At 43.6% G+C, this 21515-nt stretch overlaps 1 protein-coding gene across 1 annotated transcript in view; it reads left to right on the forward strand.

The window, feature by feature from the left end:
* Nucleotides 1–2105: 2105 nt before the first annotated feature.
* Nucleotides 2106–21515, forward strand: part of Myo6 (myosin VI) — a 146660-nt gene continuing 127250 nt past the window's right edge. The window contains 1 exon segment of the mRNA XM_052715203.1: nt 2106–2297. The gene's annotated coding sequence lies outside the window, so the exon portion shown is untranslated.

Consider the following 21515-nt stretch of genomic DNA (forward strand, 5'->3'; position numbering starts at 1 on the left):
AGTGTTCTGCCTGCATGTATCCCTTCAGGCCAGAAGAGGGCACCAGATCTCATTACGGATGGTTGTGAGCCACCATGTGGTTGCTGGGAATTGAACTCAGAACCTCTAGGAAGAATAGTCAGTGCTCTTAACCTCTGAGCTATCTCTCCAGCCCAGATAGGTGATTTTCTTAACCGAAGTTCCCTCTCAGATGACTCTAGCTTGCATGAAGTTGCCAAAACAAAGCAACCCCAACTAACACAGGCATCTTCTTCTGTCTTTCACCATTCTATTTTTTGTAACAGGGTCTGTCTCATTGAATCTGGAGCTATTTTTACTAGAATGGCTGGCCAGTGAGCCCAAGGGTTCCATTTGCCTCCATCTTCCTCTCTCATCCCAGCACCAGGCTTATAGAAATGAGCTCTGCCCCTGGTTTTAGTTCATTCTACAATCTTTTATATATTTGAGATTTACCTCTTGGCAATCTGGAGCTAAATTACCATGATTGCTGTAAATTACTTCCTTTCTTGGTTTTTCTTCCCTTTTTAAACTTCCCCATTTTTACTTACTGTTTTATGAATCTGAAATGTCCCCACTGGACGGTAGCTTTTTCTTTTCTTTTTGGTTTTTTGAGACAGGGTAGAGATCTCTGCGTAGTCTTGGCTGTCCTGGAACTCGCTCTGTAGATCACGCTGGCCTCGAACTCAGAGATCGCCCTGCCTCTGCCTTCCGAGTGCTGGGATTAAAGGTGTGAGCCACCACTGCCCGCTTTTTCATCAAGCCAACTGTGTCCTCTCTGGATGTCTGACCCTCCCCCACCATTTTTTGTGATGGTGTGGACTGAACTTGCATTCTCCTGAGTATCTGGAATCACAAGCATGAGGCACCAGGCCCAGTTTGAAACTTCTCTAAGAATCTTCCAGACAGCGCCTCCGTGGTCAGAGGACAATTTGAGGAGTTAGTTCTCCCTTTCAACCGTGTGAGCTCTGGGGATCAGAAGCTGGGCTTCAGGCGGGGCTGCCAGTGTCCTGACTGGCTGAAACATCTTGCCAGCCCCTTATTTTGTTTTCTTAGTAGCTTCTTTTCCTTATAAAGACGATGTTTGTTTTCAAATTTGCACAGGAATGTAATATTTAATTTAAAAAGATGACTCATATGACCTTATAAAGACAGTAAAATGAAACAATCGAAAAGATAAAGCGGGGCAGTTGGCTCAGCCCTATAAAACCAGCCCACAAAGATTTTCATTATTTGAGGCTAGCCCAGGCTACAATGCAAGTCACACACTGAGACTCTCAAGAGTCCAAATAAACAACAAAAGGGGCGGGGTGGAAATACAGGGGCTCTAAGAATATGACATCGGCATGGGAGGCCAGTCTGGGGCAGGGAATACTTCCTTCCGTGGTCCAGTCCTCCAAGGGCCGAACAGGAAGTTGACGCAGGCAGGTGGAGAGGGGCGTGGGGAGCGCAGGCCTGGCTGCCAGGCTGTGCCACCCAGAACCCTCCGCAATACGCCTGTCCCCACTCACTCACAACTTTTCTCCAACTGACTCTGCGGTGCATCTGCAAGACCTGCGCTGCGGGACTGGAAACAACCTTTACTGCGACGAAGGGAACTTCGTGCAGCTGCGTGCAGCATGCCCCTAGCAGGGACGCGCCCAGAGCCTCCTCGGCTCTCTGCTCCTTCCCGACCCTGCGGCCCCGCCCTTCCCTGGCCTCAGGCCATTAAGCTCCGCCCCTTCCTTGCACGGCATTCCCGAGTCCTGAGGCCACGCCCCTCTCAGCACTAGTTCTCCGAGGCCTCCCCTTCCTAATCCGCCCTGTCCCGCGTCCAGGGACCCCGCTCTTCTCAGCTCTCGCGCCCCGCGACCCCATCACACGTCTTGAGGCCCCGCCTCTCCGTTCCTTCGCTCCTAAGACCCCGAGCCTTCCAAGTCCGCCCCGCCCTCTTCCCTTGGGCTCCGCCCCTCTCAGCCATCGCTCCTCAAGGCCCCTCCCCTTAGGTTGCCCCGCCTCTTGCCCATGAAGACCCGCCCTTTCTCCAGCCGCCCCGCCCCTCTCCCTCGAAGCCCCGCCCTCGACCCCGCCTCCCGCCCCCTTGAGCGCTCCGTAGCAGTGACGTGCGCTGCAGGCTGGGCACTCAGCAGGGCTCTGGCCGGCGGGAGGAGACCGATCCGGGATCCGTCCCAGCAGGAAGCGAGTCCCGGCGGCCGTCGTCTCCGGTGCTCGCTCTCGGCCGCGGCGTCGCGCTCTCCCTTCGCGCCTGCAGTCCGGCAGCCTCTCCGTGGCCGCGACCTCTCGCGCACCTGCCTCGCCGGGTGAGTGTGGGCTTGCCCGCCCGCCTGTCCTCGCCGCTTGGCCTCTGCTCGGCCGCGCGCGGACCGGAGCGCTGGCTTCCCTTTCCCGGGCCGGCGGGGCGCCTGTCATCTGACGCGGCTGCGTCCCCGGTCCCAGGAGTCCCACCCGACATTGCGGGATGGTTTTATTTTCTCCTTTGGAAGCACACTGAAAATTCTACACAGGCTAGTTTGTTGTCAGAAGTAACGACATCAAGTGAGACCATTAATAATTTAGCCATGTCGAAGACCATAGTGGCATTCTACAGAGCTGGAATTTTAGTTCCTGAGCGGTCTAGGATCTTGAGAGTGAGTTTTACGGATGTGTTGCTGAAAAAAAAATAGTAATTCCAAAACTCCTTAAACTAATTTAAACACGCTTGTATTTTTAAATAGGAAATAACTTGATAAGGCCATTCTTAGATTATCTATGTCAGGAGTATTTACAGAGTTACATTTTATCTGGCAAAAAGTATGTAGGGCAGGGCTGTTTAAATCCTAATGTGGAGATATTGTTGGGGAACTACACAAACGCTGCTCCGATTTCATATGAGCTGAATAAAAGTTTCGTTTGCTCTCTTGGTACAGTTGTAGGATGTTCGAATATAGTCACCTTAAGACTTTTAACAGCTCTTGAGGCTCAGCTGTAACTATCTGCACACCATAAAATGTGAGTCTTGATGGTGGTCATGGTACAAAGGTTGGCCGCCGAACAGCAGCATTTCTGTACAAATTAACTCAACTTCAAGACGTCTTGGCCTGTGGTTTTCCAACTGGGAAATGTTTAGTGAAAAAAAGTTACCTTAGTGCCCTCTAGCATTAATTTTAGAAATAGCCACAAATGTTACAAGGGGGCCAGAGGAAGAGCCAGAAACAATGCAGCTCTTCAGAATAGCTCATTGACTTTTAAATGTCCGCTCAGTTTTGGTGTTTTCCGTTGCGCAGGAGTAAACATGCACAGTGGTAAGCAAGTCATTTTAGTCTGATGCTCATCTGCCCATAGTGTTTTTATTTTGTGTTCGTGTGATTTGTTACCTATTTTTTCCTCTTCTTTTCAAGTTATGTATTTGTTTTCAAAAGATAATTGTAAATGACAGGGACCCAATACTACCATTAAGAAAAGATTATTGTGATTAAATGTATAGTTAAAAAGCTATGTAGTATAGAATATACATATGCCCTTTATCACCTAGAGTAAAAAATACTGAACAACTATGATATTTAATGGAAACTACAAGATATTAAAAACAAAGATGGTAAATTATAGTCCATAGGGGCTTATCTGAAAGGGATTTTCCCCTGTTTATGTGATCAAGTTTTAAAATAACAGTGGCCAGGAAATCTGAGAGAGGCCAAAGGCTCTTCTCTCATCCTGTTGTGACTTTGCCTGGAGTCTGTGGTGGATCATTTATTGTTTAGACAACTGGTCTGTATCTGGGTTCTGAAAGGCACTCGCCTTTAGACAGTTTTAAAGATTTCCACCATGCAAGTTCTGAATAAATATATATGCACTCCACATTAAAAAAAATTCACTAGTTTTTAACTTTCTTTTGATACTTAAAGCTCCACTTAGCATACATAAAGTGTCAGTTTAAAAAAAAGTCAGGTTTGGAGCCGGACAGTGGTGGTGCATGCCTTTAATCCCAGCACTCGGGAGTCAGAGACAGGCAGATCTCTAAGTTCAAGGCCAGCCTGGTCTACTATGTGAGTTCCAGGACAGCCAAAACTACACACAGAGAAACCTTGTTTTGAAAAACCGAACAACAACAGCAACAACAACAAAAGTCAGGGTTCAGAGTATAATTCAGTGGGTAGAGCCCTTGCCTAGTATATGTGAGGCCCTGGGTACTTAAGTTTTTGTTTTTCTGTATTAAAACATCTTATCTAAACGTAAAAGATTGATAAAACTATTACAATTTGACTAAGTCTCACACAATACAATGAGGATTTCCAGAAAGAGATACTTTGTGACAGTTTATGAACTGTCAATTGAGTACCAGTGTGACACACACAAGCTGAAGGTTTGCTTTACAAAATAGTTTTCCAGGTTGATTGTCTTGTTCTTTTATAGAGGAGAAAAACAGAGGTTCAGAGAAGTAAATACTTGCAAGCAGCTTTGGAGAGGCAAAGTCCAGCCTTTGAATACACATGGGAGTCTTCTGACAGTGAAGTCCCCTGCCCTGTTTCACCAGAAGTTATCTTGGATTTCTGTTCACTTAGTGAACTATTGAGAGACCTTTGTAGAACTGGTCTGGAGATTTCAAGACGGTGATAGTCCATGCATGGAGTCTGGAACTAAATGAAAATTCCGAGTCTTCTTTCTCAAGGCTTTGAGCAGTGACCCGATGCTGCGGCAGCATTTCTGGTGTAGTTCCAGCATGTAATAAGTATTATGTGCATTTTCATTTTGATGGGCTTATAGGAATTAACGCTGCGATCTAATCCTGGATTGATTTCATTATAGCTGAGCGGTATATGCTGTTTCTGTTTAGGATAGGACGTCAGTTTTTTTTTTTTTCTTCATGTGAGCTAGACTGTTGCTCCCAAACACAGTAGCTCTCTCTTCAAGGTTATTCAGTTAACTCTAGTCTTGGGGAAACATGCTTCAGGACTGAGATATCTAGGCCTGTGAGACGGCTCAGCAGGTCAAAGCACTTGTCTAGAACCCTGATGCCCTGAGTTTGAGCTCATGAGGAACAACTTCTGTGCATTGTCCCCTGATTTCCACATATATGCTGTGTCACATAGCCATAAGCAAATACTTGTAATTTTAGAAATGAACAAAAAAAAAAGATTAAGATGTCCTCCTCCTTCCACCTCCTGAGTGCTGGGATCACAGGCTTGCAGCTGTGCCCGTGTGTTTGTGGTGCTGGGCTCAGACCTACTTCCAAGCTAGGCAGGCAGCTCATCAGGGAAACTACATCTTTAGTCCAGGACAAATTTTGTCTGTCTGTCCGTCCGTCCATCCATCCATCCATCCATCCATCCATCCATCCATCTATCATCCATCCATCCATCCATCCGTCCGTCCGTCCGTCCGTCTGTCTGTCTGTCTGTCTATCTATCTGTTGTTGTGTGTCTATCATTTGTGTGTGCACACCTGTGGCATACTTGTGGAGGTCAGAGGACAGTTTTGTGGAGTCAGTTTCTGTCAAACTCAGGTCATGATGTTTGCATGGCAAGTGTTTTTTTTTTTTTTTTACCTGCTGAGGCATCTTGCTACGCTCTCCCCCTGTTTTTTTGAGGTAGGGTCTCACTATGTAGCCCTGACTGCTCTGGGCTATATAGTGTAGACCTCTAACCCACAGGGATACACTTATCTCTGCCTCCTGAGTGCTGGAACTAAAGGTGTATACCATCACACCTAGCTTATACAATCAGTGTCTTTTGATCAAAATGATTTATGGTTTTTTTTTTAAAGAAAATTTATTATTTATTTGTGTGTGTGTGTGTGTGTGTGTGTGTGTGTGTGTGTGTATACACACATAAATATGGATGCCTGTAGAGGCCAGAAGAGGGTATCACACCACAGGACGTGGAGCTAGAGGTGGTTGTGGGCTGCTTGACTTGGGTACTAGGAACCAAACTTGGGTCCTCTGGAACAGCAGCAAGTGCTTTTAACCTGTGAGCCATCTCTCTAGCTCCCCAAATCTTATCTTATCTCTTTTCTTTTCTTTCTTCCTCCCTCCCTCCTCTCTTTCCTCCCTCCCTCCCTTTCCTCCCTCCTTCCTCCCTTCCTTCCTTCCTAACTTCTTTCCTTCCTTCCTTCCTTCCTTCCTTCCTTCCTTCCTTCCTTTCTATAGGTCAAGCTTCAAGAGTATCCCTTGAGCTGTAATACACATAAAGGAATAAAATGGCAGAGTCCTTTTGGATAGATGTGTAGGAAAACAGGGACAGCTGAACTGGGGACACCTGTGTAGGGGTGTTTTCTTATTGGAACTGTTAGCAATTTGCATCCAAAGATACTCATATTCTAATGTAAGTGAAAAACCATCCAATGGCTTAAATAAGAATCATTAATGTTTGATTGGCAACATGCTTTGCTTTTCTCTTGGGAGGAGGTGAGGGTACAGATAATTAAAAATAACCAGAGTTAAATAACTTAATTTTAAGTAACTTAATGTAAAATAACTTCTTGGGAGGCAGAGACAGGTGGCTCTCTGTGAGTTCAAGACCAGCCTGGTCTGCAGAGTGAGATCCAGGACAGGCTCCAAAGCTACACAGAGAAACCCTGTCTTGAAAAAACCAAACCAACTAACCAACCAACCAAACAAACAAAAAAACCACACATAGCAGCAACAACAACAACAACAAAACTCCTTGTTTTTGAGACATTATATAATGTTTAGAGGTACCAGGATCTTTTGTGTTTATAACAGTATGCTTTTATTTGATAGATTTTAGTGGACTGGTGATCTTAAAGCATAAATATTAGTATAGCAATAACAGAAAGGTTTGAGAAATCACCGCAAATCCACCAAAATTTTCTCTGTGTGTACCGAAGCCTAGGAAGTGGAACCCAGACTAGAGTTCCGGCATCTTTAGAAATCTTGGTGTTAAATGGAGAGGAGATGATTGGCTATGCAGAAAACATGCGTCAAGTGAAACCAAAACACCGAAGCACATTCCTTCAGTGTGTGTTCACATAGGGCGAATACTGACATTCACGCTGACTAATGGGCACCAGGGAAGCTCCTGGCAAAAACACAGGCATCTTTTGTGTGTGCATGTTACGTCACTTGTTATTGTATTTGAAAGTAACCAGGGGTTGGAGAGATGCTTCATCAGTTAAGGGCACTTGTTGTTCTTCCAGAGGACCAGAATTCGGTTCCCAATATCCTTGTTGGGTGGCTCACAGTCACCTACAAATCCAGCCCCAGGGGACTTAGTGCCCTCTTCTAACCTCTGCAGACACCCACGCATATGTAGCATATACTCACACAGATACCTGCAAGCAAATAAAACTATATATTTTTTATTTTAAAGAAAGTAATCAGCTGTGTAACATTTACAAGTTGGGCTCCTTTGTGTGTCAGAGTTTTGGTTATGATGGATCTTTGGATCTGGGAAATATCAAGATTGGTAGATATATAGGAAGATAAGTTGAAACCATACATTTAAAATCTATCAAGAGATTCACTGACAGGGCCTGTAGTGGAGGTACATGGGAGGCTGATTGAGGCAGGAGACTGAACTCAGGTTTTTGCAGGAAATCTGGGTACTATGACAAGATCCTATCTCAAAAATAACAACAACAACAACAAAATCCCAAAACAACTGAAAAACAAACAAAAACCCTAGTCTGTATGGAGTCCTGGATTTGATTTCTAGCACTGTATAAAACTGGATGTAGTGGCACTTGTCTATAATCCCAACATCCAGGAGGCAGAGGCAAGCAGATCCCTGTGAGCTTGAGGCCAGCCTTGGCTATGTGAGATCCTCCTTTATGCCCCCATACAGGTTAAAATACGAAGGTGTTTATGTCAAAAGGAATACCTTCCTTTGTATCAATATCATACTCCCCCCTCCACAGAAATAATTTTAAATATATTTTTCTCTTAAAACAACTTGATAAAACAGGCATAGCAAATTTATTCTTGTTTTGCCAGTGTGAAAATAAAGATTCAAAACCGTAAACATTACTTAAAGTTAACTAACTTGTTTAGAAGCATCTCTGAAGATGGAATACGTCTGTATTCCTGAGGTGGTAGGCTCTCCCTTGCAGTATTTCTCTACTTCCTAGCATTAGGATTAATCTGTTAGCAAGTAACTTACTTCATACTGTGATTTTAATCCAGATACTTCAAATTCTGAAAAATCAAAGTCATTAATTAATTAATTAATTAATTAATTTATTTATTTTAAGAGAGTCTTGTCATATAGCCAGGCTGGTCTCTAATTTGCCACTCTCCTGCCTCTGTCCCTTTTGGCATCACTTTGTGGTTGCAGGCTCTTGTGTGTGTGTGTTTTGTTTGTTTGTTTGTTTATTTTGGTTTGATTTTTTTGAGAGAGACAGGGTTTATTTGTGTAGCCCTAGCTGTCCTGGAAATCTCCTCCTGCCTCTGCCTCCCAAGTGCTGGAATTAAAGGCATGTGCCACCATTACGACTCTTGTGTGTTTTTAATGGCAAGTAGATGAACACAAAGCTGTAATACTTGTGATATAGCTATAGACAGGTGGATAACGAACTTCACTAGTTAGAGAGTGTTTCAGGAAAATAAACAACTGGTTAAAAATAAAGGAGAAAAATGTTCTGGAGAAAATTGGAAAGTAACTTATTATTTACTGTATTGGTATTGATCTAATGGTTATGACTCTTTTGATAAGGAATCATTAAAGACTCTGTGTGTGTGTGTGTGTGTGTGTGTGTGTGTGTGTGTGGTGGTTCCCTTATGCCTTAATTCATTTAAAAAATATTTGAGGGGCTAGAGAACTGACTCAGCAGTTAAGAGCACTTGCTGCTTTTTCAGAGGACATAAGTTCAGTTTTCAGCACCCACATCGGGCAGCTCCTCAAGTCCCTACAACTCCAGTTCCAGGAGATCCAGTACTGTTTTGGCCTCAGGGCACCTGACACACATAGTCACACACACACACACACACACACACACACACACACACACACACACACACAATCTTGAAAAAGTTGTGTGATTATTAGAGACCAGGCATTGTTCTCAGTCCTGGGGATGCAGTGACTATACTGAGGCCAAGTCATCATGCTGAGTGACATTTCATTGTTGTTTTTAATTAAGGTAATTATAGACTTTTCTTTCCGGTATGTAATCAACAGGGCTGACTCTAAAGTTGGGAAACAGACAGTTGTCAAAGCAGTGTAATTTGAGGGCTACTGAAAGACTTATTTGCCCTAAAATATTCTCCTCCCGGAGACGCCCAGTGCACTGGGTTATAGTACTGTTTCATCTCTGCTGCACATAAATACCAGGATGTTTCATTACTCATCACAGTATCAGGACACAAGGCCATGAAATTAAATAGGACCCAGGGCCCATGTCTTGGTATAAGAGAAGTTGGTGTAATTTAAATTGTAGCTGTTGCTTATTGGGCTTTTGCTATGTGCCAGATACCATGCCACAAGAGTAATTGAGGCACATTGGTTAGTCACAGTGTCACCATTGGGGGTTGGCATTGTGACTCGTTTTACATATTGGAAAACTGAGACAGAGATAAGGGATTTGCTCAAGCTCACAGCCAACAGTCACATCCCCTTAGCATATAGTAGGTTCTTGTGTGGACAGAGTGCTTATACAAGTGCACTGACTTCCGTTCTGCTGTGTGTGGCAGAAGGTGGAAAGCAGAGAAAGCCTTGGGGAAGGGAAGGAGGAGAGTAGGGAGGGGAGATAGGGCTGGGAACTGGTGGGCAGATAGGAGGGCATTCCTTGATTGCTGCCTGCCCCTAGGCTTATGCCTCCCTGTGGAAGCCCTGGGACTTTTAAACATGAGTATTTATGGGTCTCCTTCACTGGTAAGAGGCCATAGGTACACCCAAGAGGTCTTGGTTTTTTGCTAATCGTTAACTTGGTCACATTAATTTATTTGGGTTTCAGTCTTTTCATTGTAAAATGGAGGCAAAGCTGTTTACCTGGAATGCCTGTTTTTATTTATTTATTTATTTGTTTTTACATCCCAACCAAAGTTTCCCCTCCCTCCCCTCTTCCCAATTTCTCTCCCCACACCTTCCCTTTACTCTCCCTGCCCCCCCTGCATCCACTCCTCCTCCATTGTTTCTCTTCTGACACAGGAGGGGCCTCCCATGGATATCAGCCAGCCAAGGTATATCGAGTTGCAGTGAGACTTTTTTAAAGATTTTTAAAGATTGACTTTACTTCTGACTCTTTAATTGGCAGCAGTCCAGACACAGAGTGGTTCAGAATGTCCCTTTCTTGATCTTGGTCTCTGCTTCCTTTGGTCATGTGTAATGGGGGACTTTTCATCCAAAAGAAAAAAGAAAGGAATGTGCTGGAGTGTTGGGTAGAATCTTGAAGGTGGCCACTGTTCATTTTGAAATTTAGCTGTGCAACAGAATTACCCTGGGAGCTGGTAGAAACACAAAGAAGGTGAGGGCAGGGCCCGAGTGCCAGCATTTAATAAGCTTGTCTTTGATTTATAGGCATACCAACATTTGAGAAGTGCTGGCTTTAAGCTTTTCCTCCTCCTGTTCTTAGGAAGGGCTTCAACAATGAAAGCAAGTGGTTTGGATTATGCAGGAGATGTGGGGAAGAAGGAAGTGAAATTTCCCCTACCAGAATCCTTTCACTGATTTTTTTTTTTAAAATCTTACTTGAAGCTTACAGCATTTACATTGAGCCAGAGCAATGCAGTGTTAAATTTCATAACTAAATTAAACCATAATGATTTTTAGCTTTAACCAGTGTTGTTTATAAGTGAATTACTATGTCACATTTAAACTGTCATAAAAATAGCAGGAATAAATATATGCTTGTATAGGTCGTAAGAAAAAAATATTTTAAAGCCTTAATTAGATTTCTTTAGCGTGGACTGCTGAATAAGCAGAGTCAGTGGTACTAGTCATATCAGGCAAATACATACTAATAGGAAAGAAGATTTTCCTTGGTGATGCAAATGACAGCCGTGCTTGCAGCAGTTAGGGAGCAAACAAGGGTAGCTAAGCATTGAGGGACTAGCAACAGCGAGAAGGCCGCCATTCTCCAGAGATCACTGGAGCTGAAAGCTGGCACTGTGGAGGAGGGCCAGTGGGAGCTGTGGCTTTGAGGCAGAACTAGAGGAAGGGAGGTTCCCTCACTTCTGCCTCAGGCCTTGGCCAGTGACTTCCATTGGCAGAACCCAGCTGGGGAGCTAAGCGATGCTCTCTGCAGGCTTACCCTCCCCACAACAGCGGAGAAGATGGTACAGCTGTGGGAGAGCGGATGGAGAAGAGCTGGGAGATTAATTAGAACCCTTGGGAATTAGTAGCATTCTCTTGCTGAACTTCAAATAACTTGTTAGCATTGTGATATATCTGTAAAATGCTTGGGATTACTTGTTGTATATGACACAATGAGGATAGTTTATTCACTTTCTCATTTAACTAAACATCTATCTGTCATCTGTCTGTCTATCTGTATGTATTTCCCAATGAGAAACATAATCTATGTATTTTAAAGAATTTTTATTAGTATATCATCATGCCTTTCTACCTACTAAAGAATTTTCATTACTATACCTATTTTTCATCATTTGGTATTCTTGGCTTAGTTGAGTAAATGGGTTTCAGTAAAAAAAGAAATCTTTAAATAACTAAACAAATTATTTGCAAAGTCCTTTGCACTCTGAAGCTTGTATTTCTTACTTACCTGGTCAGTGTTCGTTGGAGGGAGGATTTCACTGTGTAGCATGGGTGGTCCTGGAACTCCTGGGGTTTCTCCCTGCTGGTGGAGATTACAGCTATGAGCCCTTGTGCCCGGCTTTACCTGGGCTTTTCTGATAGCAAAACACCTGATGGGGCAACAGCTACTGGAAGTAAAGGAGCGGTGAGTTATCCCTCCTGCTCACTCCAGCTTCATTCAGCCAGTGAGTCTATTCTTTGTGTGCCCTGGAGATTGAACCCAGGGCACTTGCTAAGGGCAACTGTTACCCCTAGTCAATCTTAATTCTAGAAAAGTTTGTTACCTTGGCTACATTGACTGGAGGTACTGCAGAAAGTTTCTCCACTTAAAGAGATGGTACAAAGGTTGTTAGGATGCAAGCAATATTCCCCTCCAAAATAACAGATGATTCACATTTTCTTTCTTTTCTCCAGGGATCCACTGAAAAGGAAAGAGAAGCTCTGTCCCATAGCATCAGAAAGCTGCATTAGATATTTTTCATACTGCTATGCCAGAACACCAGACAGAAGCAACTTAAGGGGAGGGTTTATTGGGGCTCCCAGTTTGAGGGGAGACATGCCCTTGTAGGGAAGGTGTGGTGGTGGGAGCATGAGGCAGTTGGTCATGCTGCTTCTGCAGTTAGGAAGTAGAGGGATGGTGTTCAGCTGGCGTCCTCCACTTAACCCTGTAAATCCTGTCCCAGACCCTTGTCCATGTAGCTGTGCTGCCTTATGCAGGGTGGGTTTCCCTCCTCAGTGAAACCTTTTGGAAATGTTCTCACAGACACACTTGGCAGTGTGTCTTCTAGGTGATTATAAGTGAAGTAATAAATAAAAAATGTGTTTTCCTCCACTTTTATGTGTATGGGTATGGGTGTTTTGTCTGCATGTGGTTCTGTGCACCACATTCATGGTGTGCCCTTGGATCCAGAAGAGTGCATTATATCCCCTTGGACTCAATTTACAGACTATTGCAAGCTACCATGTGGTGCTGGGAATCAAACCCTGGTTCTCTGGAAGATCAGCCAGGTTCTTAACCACTAAGCCATCTCTCATCAGCTCCCAATTTAGTCATGTTTAATGAAGGTTAGCCATTGTAGCCATATTGCCTAATATTGAGCAAATTAATCAGATATCTGTCTAGGAGAATTTTGCATACAAAGAAAGGTTACCTTTGATTGTAAGTGCTGTAATTGAGGTTTTAAAAAATATGTTTCTCAGCTTTTTTTTTTTTTTCCCCTAGACTGTATGATGAAAAGGAGAAAAAGGTTTGGGAATCAGCTCATTAGTACAGCTATCTGGAATATTCGGGCGTTTTCTCTGAAAGTGGTTTTCTTTTCTTTTCTTCATTTTGAAGAGGTGATTTCAGATGTTTGTAACAACTTCTAAAAGTCTGCTGTATTTAAAAAAATGGTTAATGCACATATTTTGTTTGTGTGTGGAAGAGTGTGTGCAAGTGTACTAGTGTGTTTGTGTGTGGTAATCAGAGAACAGTTTATGAGTGAGGCCTAGGGATCAGACTCAGGCTGTTGGTCTCAGCAGGGGCACCGTCACTACGGGTGCAGTCTCATAGGCCTACAGTGTTGATTTGATTCTCATAGAATTAGTATCCTCTCCTCTCCCCGGCCGGGAGAGAATGGGGGTGTTGGTTTACCAGCAGCTCTTTGAATTTCCCTGACTTGAGGATTGGGTTAATCCAGAGAGGACTTTTTTCCTCTCCCTTGTTTATTTGTTTTATTTTTTCTAAAATTAGATGAAGCATTTGTGTTTTGGTTTGTGGGCACAGTTTACTGTCTGTTATCCTTTTGAGGTTAGCATTTGGTGAAGGAACAAAGAACATGTGTGTGCTGGGGAGGACTGTGTGTGTTCCTCTACTTTTCCTGTTCACGTTTGATCTTGCAGGTTAGAAGAACAAGATGATTCTTCTGTCTGTTAGGAGGGTGTTCAGACTCCAAACAAAAGCAGGGCTTGTGTTGACCCTGGGATGACAGAGGAAACACATGAGCAAAAAGCATACAAGCCGTCACCGTTTATTCCAGTGGCTAATTGAGGAAGCTGATGTTATCTTAAGAAAGTTTCTCTGTTGGGGAAGATGGGGAGGAAGGGATGGGAATTGAATGAGTTTGACCATATGACTAGACCTCACACAAATATTTAAAACACTAGAAAATGTTTATTTCAGTCAGAGTTTGATATTCCATTTAGTAATAGATTCTAATTTCCTTCCCTCCTTCTTCTTTCTCCCTCACTATGTTCCTCCCTTCCTTCCTTTTTTTCCTTCCTTCCTCCTTCCTTCTCTTTCAGCAAGGAAGGCTGCATAGATCAGGAATTTAGAAAGGAGCTATTTATTTGGCAGTTTTAATGAGCTGTTAAAAATAGAGACCATGCAGTGCCGGCATGCATGATGTTGCATGGGAATGCAGGCCACTCTTGAGTAAAGGTGTGTTTCTGGATCTGGACCAGGATGCATGGACTTTGGTCCTTCGGGATCTTTAGATCCTGGCTCCTTGGCATACAACATTAAAGGGATTAACATGTACTTTTGAAACAGAAGAACACACAAGATTTATTACTTGCCCAAATGGAAGACTGTTATGCTCCTGGGTCAGCTTCAGGACATATGGTCAGCACAAGAACACACTGCCAAGTGTATTTCAGTGTGTTCACATTCTCTTCTTGCCACGGAGAGCTGAGGTCTGAATAACTTGCTGAGGGACAGGAGTAGTGAGGTGCAGAGTTACATATGCTTTCAACTGATCTGGCTGCAGCATCTTTGTCTAGTTACAATGTTAAGTTCCCCTTTCCTTGTGTTCTTTTAAAGACAGAGCTTTGAAAAATTCTTTAAGGTTTTTTTTTTTTTTTATTATTTTATTCTTTGGAGAGTGTCTCACTGAGTAGCTTTAGCTGGCCTAGAACTTGATATATACATCAGTCTAGCCTCAAATGCATAGAGATTCTCCTGTCTCTGTTTCCTGCATGCTGGGATTAAAGACATTTGCCCCCTCGCCCCTGGGTTAATCTGTTCCTTACACATACCCAACAAGGGATGGTCACATCATGACTCCTGTGGCTGCTGCCCGCTTTCAAGTTCAAGGCTTCTCTCTTCAGTACCCATGTTCCTGTTGGGTCTGGACTTCCCCTAGGTTTCCATTCTCCAGCCTCCACTGCCAGCTGGTGAGACAGGGGAGAACTGGCCATGCAGAAACAGAGCCGTTCCTCCCAGGTATCGGTTTTAATATGTACTTGGTGTACCTCCTTTGAACAGAAGTTTTCTTGTTTCTTGTGTATTAATGAAATGATGAAATGGTTGATAATAGTTACTACTCTGGGAGGCTTCTGGTTTCTGACAGGACTCAGCGGGGCTGACAAGATGCTCTGCGCATGGGAAAATGTGCTTGCTGTGCAAGCCTGGTGACCCAAGTCCCAGCCCTGGAACCCACGTGAAGATGGAAAGAGAGAACAGACTCACCAAGTGCCCTCTGACTTGCACTTGGCTCTTGTACTCCCCTCCCCCAAAGAATACGTTTTAAAAAGGGACTCAATAGTAATTTATTTTATAAGGGGAAGAATCTTTTTGGAAATGAATCATTGTTTTCTAGACTATACTAATAAATTGCATTTTCCACACCTTACTTTTGTATAATCATAGTTCTAGCTATGTATACATTTGGTTTAAACGTGCCAATGAAATTTGATCTCATTTTGCATTGTCAATAAAGAATGGTTGGATTATATTATACACTGAAGGTACTTCAGTAGGCTTATCCATGGTAAGAACCCCTCCTTTAAGCAATAGTTTGAGCTTCAGTATATGGTACAGTAGTACATTATTTTTGTGTTGTAAAATTCCTGAGCTATGGGCCCACAGGATGACTCAGCAGATGAAAGAAAGCCTGACAACCTGAGTTCAAACCTTGGATTCCATTTGGAAGAATTGGGTCCCAAGAGTTATCCTCTCACTCCCTATGTTTGAGGACACACACACACACACACACACACACACACACACACACACACGTTAAATAGACTGGGCATGGTGGTGCTCACCTTTAATCTCAGCACTCAAGAGGCAGAGGCAGGTGGATCTCTAGGAGCTCAAGGCCAGCCTCATCTACATAGTGAATTCCAGAACAGCCACAACTACATAATAGAGACAACATGTCTAAATAACAACAACAATAATAATACCAAAGCAAAAATAATAAGTAAAAACAAAGTTAGGTGTTTTTTTGTTTTTTTTTTTAGTTCATAATGTATAGAGTTCTGTTTATGCGAAAGCCACTATTTCCCATGTTGAAATAAATTTTCTGAGAATGGATAAGTTTTAGAAGATAATTTTTTTGAAGTTATTAAGTTGAAAAGCAGATAAACTGTTGTCTGGAACACATTCTCATATAGCCGTTGGTAGAATATTCTCTGTACCTAATATCTTGCTAACGAGGCCTTGATCCCAGATTCATTGCACTCTCTATTCTGCCCTGAACACTTCACAATGCCTACTCTGTAAGCTGTTAATTAATAGATCCTGTGGCCCCATTTAGACTAGTTTTCTTTTTGGAGCTCTTCAGCTGGTAAGCAGACTCCCCCTCCTCCTGCCCTCTTGCTGGCCTCTAACTGCTGTTTGTTCCTCCTTCCCAGCCCATTACTTCTCATTCTCTTAGCAGTCTGCACTTGGCATTTTGTTCTCTGACCCTTTTCTTATGGTCTTCATGTCAGCCTCATTGTTCAAACTCTCATCTTATTATGTAGAATTTTCCAGAATTTATTTTGGTATCATCTTGACAGTATTTTCAAACTGATGAGTCCTTCAAACTTGCACATTCTTTCCAGATTACTCTTCTGTTTCTGACATGGTACCACTCCTGCCTCAGAGCTTCTGTTCAGAACTCATATTCATTCGCCCTTCCCATCATCACTTGGTAGATTTCGTTGGTTTCCCAGCACTGTTCTGCCTCTGGAAGATTCACCTTGGCTTCTGATCTGAGTGCCAGCATCATGAATTTTCCTTCCAGACATGTCTTCCCTTGTTGACTCTTTCTCTCACATTGGTCTTATCCTTAGAGGGTTCTACATCTAAGTGGAACTGATGGTGACAGTCCCCTGCCCAGTAAGAGTCCCCAGCAGCTGCTCATTAACCTTCTTTACAATCCAGACTCTCATTGGAGGATTTGGGTTTTGTGATGGCTGATCTTGGTTGTCGGTTTGACACATCTGGGAAGAATGTTGATTAAGTGCCCATATCAGTTGATTACTTGCCCACATCAGATTGACTTATGGTAATTTTCTTGATGCTAGTAGATGTAGGAGGGCCTAGCCCAGTGGGGGCGGTACCATCCCCGGGCATGTGATGGACTCTATAAGAAAGGTAGCTGAAGGTGAGCCTGGGAGCAGACCAGTAAGCAGTGTCCCTCTGTGATTCCCAGCTCTGCCCAGTGTCCACCCTGGGGATGATGGTCTGTGACCTGTACAATGACATGAGCACTGTCTTCCTCAAGTTGCTTTTGGTCATGTTGTTTATTCCAGCAACAGAAAGCAAAGTTTTCAAAGCCTCTTTGTTTCTCTGTGACCCTTGATCTACTGTTCCACCACAGCATGCATCACACCCCTGCCTGTATGTGGTCTAGTTTCATGGACCTATTTTCCCACACATGCTCTCTTCCTATTCTTGCATAAACTGACCCTTTGCTTGGAATGGGTCAGTCTTACCCATTATTTTAGGACTTGCTTGATTTAACTCTTTCAAAGTAGACTTTTGGGTTAGTTTAGTGGTAGAATGCCTGCCTAAGGTATGTGTCTTAGGTAGGGTTTACTATTGCTGTGAAGAGACACCATGACCATGGCAACTTTTATAAAGAAAACATTTAATTCAGTGTGGCTTGCTTACAGTTTCAGAGCTTCAGTCCATTATGATCATGAAGGGGAGCATGGTTGTGTGCATGCAGACGTGGTGCTTGAGCTGAGAGTGCTGCATCTTGTAGGCAACAGGAAGTTGACTAACTGTCACACTGAGGGAAACCTGAAAAAAAACGAGAACTCAAAGCCCACCCCACAGTGACACACTTCCTCCAACAAGGCCACACCTCCTAATAGTGCCACTCTCTTTGGGTGCCATTTTCTTTCAAACCACCACAGTATGCAAGTCCATGGTTTAAATACCCAATATTGAAGCCAGGCGGTGTATCCACCTTTAATCCCAGAACTTGGGAGGCAGAGGCAGGTAGATCTCTGTGAGTGTGAGGCTAGCCTGGGCTACAAAGTAAGTTCCAGGACAGCCAGATCTGCTACACAGAGAAATCCTGTCTCAAAAAACCTAAAGAAAAAAAAAAGAAAGAGAGAAAATCCTCATTATTGAGAATACACCTCCAGTATTCTTTAAAAGCTTACATTTGTTATAACCATATTACAGCATCAATAACAATTATGTATTATACATCTCCACAATCACTCCTACTTTTACTAGATTGTGACTGGAGCGTATGAGCCACCTAGGTCTCAGGGGTCTGCTGTGGGATGTCATTCTGTATGCTGTGAATATGTGTTGCTCTGATTGGTTGATAAATAAAGCTACACTGGCAGCTTAGAGGCAGGTGGAAAGCCAAGCAGAGAGACAGGAAGAGAAAGGAGAGGCAGAGAGAGATGCCAGCCTGCTGCCCAAGGAACAGCATGCCAGCAGACTGGTAAGCCACGGAACATGTGGCAAAACATAGATTAATAGAAATGGGTTAATTTAAGTTATAAGAGCCAGCTAGCAAGAAGCCTGCAATTTGTGATTGATAGAAGCCTCTGTGTGTTTACTTGGGTCTGAGCAGCTGCAGGACTGGGCGGGACAGCTACAGGAAAGGAAAGGACAGCTACAGCTAAGGAAAACTTACAGCTACAGGGGTCTTTTCCACTCTTATAAATTATTGAGAATGCCACAAAGATTGGAGGCTGTCTGTAATATTTACTGCATTAGAAGTTAAAACTTAGAACATTTTAAATTACTTAATGTATTAAAATTTCAGTGATAGAGTATATTAATGAAAATAGCATTGTATGAAAAGTGACTTCTGAGAAATGGAGGAGATGGCCTTGTTTTCTACCTTGGTGTATCTCTCTAGGTGTCACCCATGCCGAGGCTCTCAGTTGGCTGAAGCATGCTGCTTCTGTTGATGTACTCAATGTAAAGGAAATGTGTTCTTACACATACACATTGCTGGGAAGGGGAGCTTTTCACTTCAGATAACCACTTCCTTTTGATCCTTCACCAAAATCTACCAAGTGGAGCTTCATCTGTTCCAAGAGGGACTCGCACAAGCAGCAATGGACTTTCTGTGCCCCCACAGTGCTGTCCGTCAGTCTGTTTGGCACTTTGAATGCTCTTTTCCCCAGGGCTAATTGTGTTGTGGATGATCATCTGGGAACACGATGTTGCGCTCCGCATCATGTAAATTTTTCTCAGGTTGTGTTGTATGAGAAACTGCTGTTCACCGTCTGGAACGCTTGAATTTTGTCATTGCCAGTAAACACAGTCATCTGTTTTCCCTAAAGTGACAGGCTTTACTCGGGACAAAGAGCAGGACAGTGAAAGAGTTCTAAGTTTGCCAGGTCTTGAGGTAGACCCAGCATCATAGGTCCCAGTCAGCATGGTGTTTCTTGAAATAAAGGGCAGTTCCTGACGATCACAACTCAGAACCTTTTCAATGCAGATGTGCCTCTGAGTGCTTCCCATTTCATCTTACAGGATAGTGAACACAGGTCAGGATATGACAACTCAAGTTTTTGCTGCTTCACCGAGGTCATTCTTAACATGCACAGTGCTCTCTTCTCTCCAGGTGCCGACCCCTGTCACAGCTCGGTGGCACTGCCTTGATAACAGTGCCAGGAGTTTTTAGCACCATAGCTGCTCCATCATTAGTTCAGAGGGAATCACAGGGAATGAAGCCATTGTCTCAATAGTGCTTCGAAGACAGTTTGACTTTGCTGACTCTGAGGCATAATTCAAGTCCACTTGAATTGCGGTTGTGTTCAGGTATCATGAAGGCTAACTGTGTAGCCCACAACAGTGGGATTCCACCTTGCCTCAGAATTCACTTCAGTTCTTCCTGGGGGCGTTGGAACAACAAACTTAGAGAGGCTTGAGGATGGCCGGTGGCCCAGTTGGAGACTCGGAGTTCATTTGATTTCTGTCAGAATTGCGTAGTTAAAATTCTTTGAGGCAAAAATAGCCATGGTGGTGGGTCATCTCTGTAATCTCAGTACTTGGGAGGCTGAGGCAGGAGGATTGCTGTGAGTTCAAGGACAGCCTGGGCTACAGAATGAGATCCTATCTCAAAATACAAAACTAGAAAAATTTAGAGGTAATTTCAGACACACTTTCTATGACTTAGCCACAGCTAAGACTCTGTTCCTGTGCTGTAAGGTAGGCAGTGTCCAGAGTCTTTTGACCTCTTATCTAGAACTCGAGGGTCAATGTCTATGTTCTTCCACCTCTAACTAGTTGATGTGAATAGCTTGCTACTATTAGGTGAAAGATTAAGTGATAAGCTGGGTTTACTGCATAACCTTCACTGTAGAGAACATCAGTGTACACCGGGTGAAAGCAAATGCCATCAGCTGGGCATTTAAGAGCAATGAATATGTCTATACATAAAAGTGAAAATTATTTGAAAAAAAGTGTTTTTGATGTTTGAGATTTAACTCAGAGACTTACCAGGGCTTAGCACTTGACCACCTCCACCCTTCATCAAACATTTTAAATAAGGAACTTCTTTTTTTTTTTTTTAAAGAGATTTATTTTTATTTATGTGCGTGCGTGCGTGCGTGTGTGCATGTGTGTGTGTGTGTGTGTGTGTGTGTGTGTGTGTGTGTGTGTGTGTGTTCATATGCTTGGGTGCCTATGGATGTTGGAAAAGGACACAGGATCCCTTGGAGATGGAGGTATAGGCAGTTGTGGGCTGATGTGGGTGCTGGGAATTGAACTCAGATCCTCTGGAAGAGCAGCCAGTGACTTTAACCACTGAACCATCTCTCCAGTCTCAGGAGAATATTCTTTAAAAATCATTTTACTGTCAAAAGTTTTTTTTTTTTTTTTTTTTTTTTTTTTGTTTTTTGTTTTTTTTTGGTTTTTTCGAGACAGGGTTTCTCTGTGTAGCTTTGCGCCTCTCCTGGAACTCACTTGGTAGCCCAGGCTGGCCTCGAACTCACAGAGATCCGCCTGGCTCTGCCTCCCGAGTGCTGGGATTAAAGGCGTGCACCACCACCGCCCGGCTTACTGTCAAAAGTTTTAAGTATATTCTGAAAAGGAAAGACGAGGATATGGCCTGCTGTGTTCTCCTTACTGAGTCTCAAGTTGCCAACTCGAGACACGCTTGCTTTATGTTTTTCTTAAAAAGTTTTTCTTTTCTAAATTCTTTGATGCCTGGTAGTGGCAGTGCACACTTTTAATTGCAACACTCAGGAGGCAGAGGCAGGTGGATCCCTGGGTGTTCGAGGCCAGCCTGGTGTACAGAGTGAGTTCCAGGACTGCCAGGGCTCCAAAGTGAGACTCTATCTTGAAAAAAATAAAACAAAGTTCTTTGACAATTTCATTTGTGTAGATAGGGTATTTTGGCCACTTCCACCCCGCATTGCCCTCTTCCACCCCGCATTGCCCTCTTCTACCCCACATTGCCCTCTTCCACCCCGCATTACCCTCTTCCACCCCACGTTATCCTCTTCTACCCCACATTGCCCTCTTCCATCCCGCACTGCCCTCTTCCACCCCTCATTGCCCACTTCCACCCCGCATTGCCCTCTTCTACCCCACATTACCCTCTTCTACCCCACATTGCCCTCTTCTACCCTACATTGCCCTCTTCCACCCCACATTGCCCA

Source organism: Peromyscus californicus, unplaced genomic scaffold (genome assembly GCF_007827085.1).
Source record: "Peromyscus californicus insignis strain IS unplaced genomic scaffold, ASM782708v3 Scaffold_11__1_contigs__length_118956290, whole genome shotgun sequence".
In the NCBI taxonomy this organism is placed as follows: Eukaryota; Metazoa; Chordata; class Mammalia; order Rodentia; family Cricetidae; genus Peromyscus; species Peromyscus californicus.